This window comes from Rhinopithecus bieti, unplaced genomic scaffold (assembly GCF_001698545.2).
Source record: "Rhinopithecus bieti isolate Rb0 unplaced genomic scaffold, ASM169854v2 scaffold_12155, whole genome shotgun sequence".
Classification (NCBI taxonomy): Eukaryota; Metazoa; Chordata; class Mammalia; order Primates; family Cercopithecidae; genus Rhinopithecus; species Rhinopithecus bieti.
Window position 1 is genome coordinate 50062 of NW_016807423.1, and position 7136 is coordinate 57197.

A 7136-nucleotide genomic window follows, 5' to 3' on the forward strand; every position below is an offset into this window, starting at 1 on the left:
TTTACTCTTAACACAAGGTTCTGCCTCTCTATAATCAGTTTATCAAAACTGAACTTGGGATAAAACCAGCTACATCTACTAAACATTTGGTAGACTAGACTGTGAAATCTTTGAGGTCAAGGATCATGTCTATTTTTCTTGCACCTTTGCCCACCTACCTAAAATACTGCTTGACACACAGCAGCTGCACATTAGACATTTGTGAGTTACAGGGACAGGGGAACATGGGTGTGTACATGGCCATTACCACCCAGCTGATGAAGCTTTCCTCTCAGTGTTTCCCCAGGCAGATCCTTCACAGTCCATCAACTCTGGACACTGAGGTCCAAGCCCTGACTTCCCCTTTAACCCTGTCCACAGGTGGGTGGGACAAGCCTCCCAGGATATGGGCAGAGGTAGGCAGGAGCAGTAAGGAGCAGACAGGGACACTCAGAGATCCAGCAGATGCTACACCATGAGTGTCTCTGTGCTGAGCCCCAGCAGACTCCTGGGTGGCATCTCCGGGCTCCTCCAAGCAGCCTCCCTGCTCATCCTGTTTCTGCTGCTGCTCAAAGCAGCCCAGCTCTACCTGCAAAGGCAGTGGCTGCTCAAAGGCCTCCAGCAGTTCCCGTCTCCTCCCTCCCACTGGCTCTATGGGCACAACCAGGAGGTAAGAAGGAGCTGGCAGAAGAGTGGGAGGGCAGGGAGGGTGTGGGGTCTGAGGCCTGTTCAACAACTCCATGGGGGACAAGCTTCATAGTGCCCTGAGCATGTGGCCTTTGAGGAACACCCAGCTCATCTGCCCAGTCTCAGCTCATGCCAGCCAAGGGGAGCTCACTACTACCCAAAAAGCCTGTCTTGCTCCTCAGCCATGACACCCATGCCCTCCTTATGCAGATCTGAAGTTTGCCCTGGCAGCCCTGCCCACAGAGGCTAATGCCTGGTCAGTCCTGGGTCTCTCCCTCTCCAAGTTAAGCACCCCCAGCAGCCTCACCTGTCCTCAAAAAATAAGACTTCGAGAGGCTTTCTGCCCACTCAGTGCCATCCTTTCTGCCTGGCCCTGAGCTTGCCTCGGAATAGACACCCATCTGACGGAATCCCTGCCCTGTGGGGTTATGATCTGTGGAGACCACAGACAGGAATCTTAGAAGGTATGAGCCACAGGAAAAGAGCTCACTCTGCTTGGATGAGTGGCTCAGGTCAGGTGTAGGGGATAAACCAGGTTGCTTTGTCTGAGACTGAGGGAATTTCTAGAGCAGGTGATTTGAGTAATGGAACCCTGACAGTCATGGGCTCACATAAGGAGGACAGCCTGCACCTCCAGGCGAAAGTGTCTTAGTTGCACTATTGAACAGTGTGGGTTTACCTCCTGGCTCTCCTCCCACACACCTGGACTCTGAGCTCCTTAAGCTGAGCATGTCATCCCCTGCCTGTGCCCCAGCACAAGCCTGGCACAGTGGGATGGTTGGCCCAGGTGCATGGAGAGACAGAAGAAAGTAGGAAAGGAGAAGCACTAGGGCTGGTAGGAACAGGGTCCACATCCCACTCAGCACTGCCAACACTGGGGAGGAGGCACAGAGCAAGGTAAGGGGCCTCATGGAGAGGGGCTCACCAAGGGCTTGTGGATTGAACACAGTTAGGAGGAGATGGGAGTTTCAGGAGCTGATGTTTCTGACATCCTCTGAGGCACACATACAGCTTATTTGATAAAGGGATAGAATCTGGCTCAGGTCAAGTCCTGCAGAGACAGCCACAGACTGGATCACTGCGCAGAACATCAGAAACAGTTTCAACCCTTACTGTCTGCTGATAGGTCCAAAATGCTCTCTCTGCAGTCGACCAGCCCTTCACTCCACTCCAAAGAGGAGAAGTAAACAAAAGTTTTCATTAATGTGTCTTTCCCTTTGTGACAGTTCCAGAAGGGCCAGGAACTACAACAGATTCTGAAATGGGTGGAAAGATTTCCGGGAACCTGTCCGCAATGGCTATGTGGGAACAGAGTCCGACTCTTCCTCTATGACCCTGACTACATGAAGGTGATTCTGGGGAGATCAGGTGAGAGCGAAACCCCGCCCCAGCTGCAGCAGCTCTTCCCTCTTCGGCACATGCGCCTGGGTCTGTAAAATTTCAGAAGAAAGTGGCAGTTCAGCCATCAACCTTACACATTCTACTAACCATTCTCTTGGGTGCAACACAGCGCGTGGTCGGCAATATGTACTTAATACTGGATGTTTAAAACAGCTGTGTGGGGGCTGAATCTTGTTATTTCCTTTTTCTTTTCTTTTAATCAAAATTGAGGCAACCCATAATGTAAATTGCACCAGATTTCTAAAACAAATTTTATGTCTACACTGACTGGGATTTGGAACCTCTTATTGCTGCCTATTCTGGGTCCTGGGAAGGCTAAGCCAGCAGCAATGGAGAAAAAACCCAAGGCACAGTCCTACTCCCTCGCATAGAGGATATTACTTATATTCCCGGGCAACTCACCTTTCTAGTTCTGTGGGTGTTCTACTGCTGCCTTCCTGATCCCACACTGTCACCTTCATGACAGACATGGAAAGGGACAGGAAAGTGGTAGGTGACATGGGTCAAATTGAGACTGACAGATATCAAGAACCAATGGCAGCTCATGGTCTGAACCACAATTTCCTCTGGGGCTACCTTGGTTGACAGCGCCGTTTCCTATTAAACCGTTTCTTACCTTTCAGACCCAAGGGTTCATGATTTCTACAGATATATGGCTCCCTGGATTGGTACATACATCTGAACTAGGACTGGAGTCCACTCCGCAGTTAGGTTTGCCAAAAGCTATCTCTTTGGCTCACAGAGAACAACAGGTGAGGGGCCACCACTGTCATGACCACTACTTAAATCAAGCTTCATACCCTCCTAACAAGACCCTCACTCCTTCCTAATGCTGGTGTGAGCCCTCCTGGGGCTTGGCTTCTTCCACTTCACTTCTCAGTTCTCTCCAGACATCCTTGGCCTCACATTTATTTTATGTCTGCCCCACAACACTTTTCAACCATTATTTAGATAAAATAAAATGAATATTGGCTATCATAATTACAGGGAAGTCCCAGCCCAATAATCAAATTCCCATGCCTGAATGCACCCACCTTTCCTGCCTTTGGTCATGATGTGCCATCTTCTGGTTTTCTCCCCCAAGGAGCCACCTTATGTACCTCCCAAATTGTCCCCAGTTGTCCCTCTGATCCCATCACACACACACACACACACCCATCTCTGGCAGACATGGTTTCAGCACCAGCGGATGCTGACCCCAGCCTTCCACTATGACACCCCGAAGCCCTACGTGGGGTTCATGGCAGACTCCATGCAAGTGATGCTGGTAAGTCCGTGTCTTTCCCTTCTCCACACACAGGACAGCCCACACTCTCACCAATTCCACTCTCAATCCTGTGTCCCACAGACAGCCATAGACACAGCCACATGCAATAACACTCTCAGGTATTTACTCTGATAGTAGAGTTCCACAAGTGGATAGCGGAGCACCCAGGCATCAAGTTGGATCCACACTTTGCTCAACATCACAGGAAATGAGAGTCATGATGTGTAAAAGGCCCCTCTCTTCCCACTTTGAAACCTTCAGCACAGTGGACTGGAGGAGTGGTCAATCCCTCTGAACACCAGGACGCCCTGCTCCTGGCTGGTCTGTGCAATGGCAGCTTCACTGGCAGGGTAGACAGGCTAGGATGTCACCCAACCAGGCTCTGACCTGGGGCTCAGGGCTTCCACATGGATTTGAGCCACCCATGGAGTGAAATGGACACCAGGTCTACATTCTCAGAGCCAGATCTGCCTTCCCCTCCCCTCCCCTCCCATCAGGACTGATTTGTCACCCAATTGTGCCCCAGCAAATGTTTATTGAATTAAAAGCATTTGAAGTCCTGGTTGTCCCTCCATTAGAAGCCCATACTGGTCCCTTGCCTGACACATATTTTCCTAATTTAATATTCAACCAGTTCCTCAGGTCAGCTCAGCTCCTAGAAAACATATGTATGAAGAGTACTCCAAGGCTTTATCCCATACAGAAAAAAAAAAATCTCATCAAACCAAAGGTCATAACCAATTCCCAAAATTCAAAATGTAGTTCAGATTTTATCAGAACATATATTTAATTTTGTAGTAAACATTTCTGGGAGAAATATATCATTTTACAAGCATTTGCTTCACAATTCTAATTTGCTATAATGTATCTGCTCTCTAAAGTGAGGGATCCCAACCATGATATCTGGAGATAAAGGGAAAGGCTGAGCCTTATTACCAAAAGACTTCCGGGGGATTAAGAGGGTCCATGCCACCTCCCACCACAGGACAAATGGGAGGAGCTGGTCGGCCAGGATTCCCCTCTGGAGGTCTCTGAGCACATCTCCTTGATGACCCTGGACATCATGATGAAGTGTGCCTTCAGCCACCAGGGCAGCATCCAGCTGGACAGGTCAGTGATAATCCTCCAGCTGCAGGGTCCTTCTTCTTATTAACTTCATAGACATACCTGAGCGGCAGGTGGAGCACCTTGGAGGCTCATATCCCCACAAGGTGAGATGCAGATGCTGACCAAGCTCCAATTCCAGACTAGAACATATGATGACTCAGGCACAGATCCCTGATTTCCAGCACAGGTGGACCTTGGCTATTCACACAAATCTTATAAAGGCCCAAAGGTCACGGGCTGTGAGACAGAAGATACAGGTGCTTCAGTGTTGTCTGTCCCCATTGTTTCAGGCTATCTCCATCCACACTCCACTTTGTCTTCACAGCAGGGTCCCCCTCCACTCGGGATTCTTCTGGATCCCCTCTCTTAGGAATTCCCAGTCCTACATCCAGGTCATAGGGGACCTGAACAACCTGATTTTTTCCCACCTGAGGAATCCCTTTCATCATAATGACACCTTCTACAGCCTGACACCTGATGGCTGCTGGAACCACAATGCCTGCCAGCTCACCCATCAACACACAGGTTCTGTCTCCTCCTCTTCTCCCACCTTTACCAGGCACAGCTAAAGGTGCTGGCCCTGACCCTCAGACAGAGCCAAACCCCGTAGTGCCTCTGCAGGAGATAGGACTCACACATAGGAGACTTCCTTGGTAGAGTAATCATAGGGGCCTGGTGTTGTGCAGGAGTTGACATGGAGATGGCTAAATGACACCCTATCCCGTCACCACTTAAGCAGAGGCTCCATGGGCTATACCAGTGTGGGGAGGCCTGCCCTGCCTTGCATGGCGCTAAAGCCTACACCCATGACCACACACCAACACCTACATTCATGCTGAGGTCTAGCAGGCACCTAGATGGGAGCAGATGAACAGCTCAGCCTCACTGATGCTCTCAGCTCTGCCTGTTAACCACTATTTTGGGTCAGACCGAGTGATCCAGCTGAGGAAGGCTCACCTGCAAGAGGAGGGGAAGCTGGAGAAGGTCAGGAGGAAGAGGCACTTGGATTTTCTGGACATCCTCCTCTTGGCCAAAGTGAGTGTAAGAGAGGCCAGAGGCTTCTCCAAGAAGCATAGAGCAAGAGACCAACCCTGCACTCTCACCTCGGCCTCCCCAGATGGAGAATGGGAGCAGCTTGTCAAACAAGGACCTCTGTGCTGAGGTGGACACATTCATGTTTGAGGGCCACAACACCACAGCCAGCGGCATCTCCTGGATCCTCTATGCTCTGGCTACACACCCCAAGCATCAGCAGAGGTGCCGGGAGGAGATCCAGGGCCTCCTTGGGGATGGAGCCTCCATAACCTGGTGAGTGCGGAATCAAGAGATGGGGAGCCCTGCCCTCTTTGTAGGGAGAAGCCCCTGGTCTGCCCCGGCCCTGCCCCTCTTCAGGATGGGCTTTATTTCAGGGACCACCTGGACCAGATGCCCTACACCACCATGTGCACCACCAGGCACTGGCAGAGAGCTCAGCACTCCCATCACCTTCCCTGATGGGTGCTCTTGCCCAGAGGTATGAACTTCCCCCACCCACTCACCTAAGGTCTCCACAGGGACACATGGAGGGTCAGAAATGCACCTGTGCTTTAGCAGTTCTGAATATCTCTGGGATTCCCTTTGCTTGTTAAAATGTTACATACTTTGTCTTTAGAAAGAAGAATTTGAATGTGTGGCCCAGAGCTTGAACACACCAAAAGTTCAATAACTAAATGTTAGCCTTGAAAACAAAACAAACAAACAAAAATACTTAAAATTCTATTCCCTGAGAAGCAGAGAGCTGGAGAGAGTATCAGACAGGGGCAGGGGGCATGTGATCCTTTCCTGATGGGGTCAACACAAAGGAGGGAGATCAGGAATCCCGTGTCATGAGTCAGCTGTTGGCCAGTTTCTGAGGAGCCCTCAGGTTGATGGCAGAGAGCAGCTGATGACCAGATCTAAGACTCCTGAGGTGATCAGAGGCACCTAGGCTCAACCTCCACCAGGTCATGTCCTAGTCCCACTATATCCTAGCTCGGTTACCATGGGCAAGACAACCAGCTTCTCTGGGACTCATATCTCATCTGAAATTTGGGAATAAAAGAATGTCTTCCTCAGAGGTTTGTTCTAAGTATTGAGTGAGTTCATGTATATTCCCCAAGAGTTAATAAACAGCATCTGATAAATGTGAATTGTCACTCAACTTACTCCAAGCAGTAATACACCGATGCTTTCTTGCTTCTCATCCCTAGATTCATGGTTTTCTGCCCATCGTCTGACCACACATGCTTAGCCAAGCCCAACCCACATGCATAGTGTCAGGATCATCCCTCTCAAAGTGATGACTTGAGGAAACCATTCTCCCCAGCTGGCTAAGGGACCAGGCCACCCATGGGTACAATCACTCTTCTCTTTACTTCCTATGCACCCCACAGTTATCACAGTCGTGCTTTCCATTTATGGCCTTCACCACAACCCAAAGGTGTGGCCAAACCCAGAGGTAAGAGGGCACTGTGAGGAGGGGGATGGGATGATCTCTCAGACCCGGCACCTTCTTCTGCTCCCAGCTCTGGGCATCCTGTCCCCTCCTGGGTGGGAAGCAGGGGCTGGACCCCTTCCTGTCCTGGCCCTGATGCAGGTGTTTGACCCTTCCTGCTTTGCATCGGGTTCTGCTCGACACAGCCATGCTTTCCTGCCCTTCTCAGGAGGATCAAGGTGA

At 50.4% G+C, this 7136-nt stretch overlaps 1 pseudogene; it reads left to right on the forward strand.

Annotated features, from left to right (window-relative positions):
* The first annotated feature begins 454 nt into the window (after positions 1-454).
* Positions 455-7136, forward strand: CYP4A45P (cytochrome P450 family 4 subfamily A member 45, pseudogene; annotated as a pseudogene).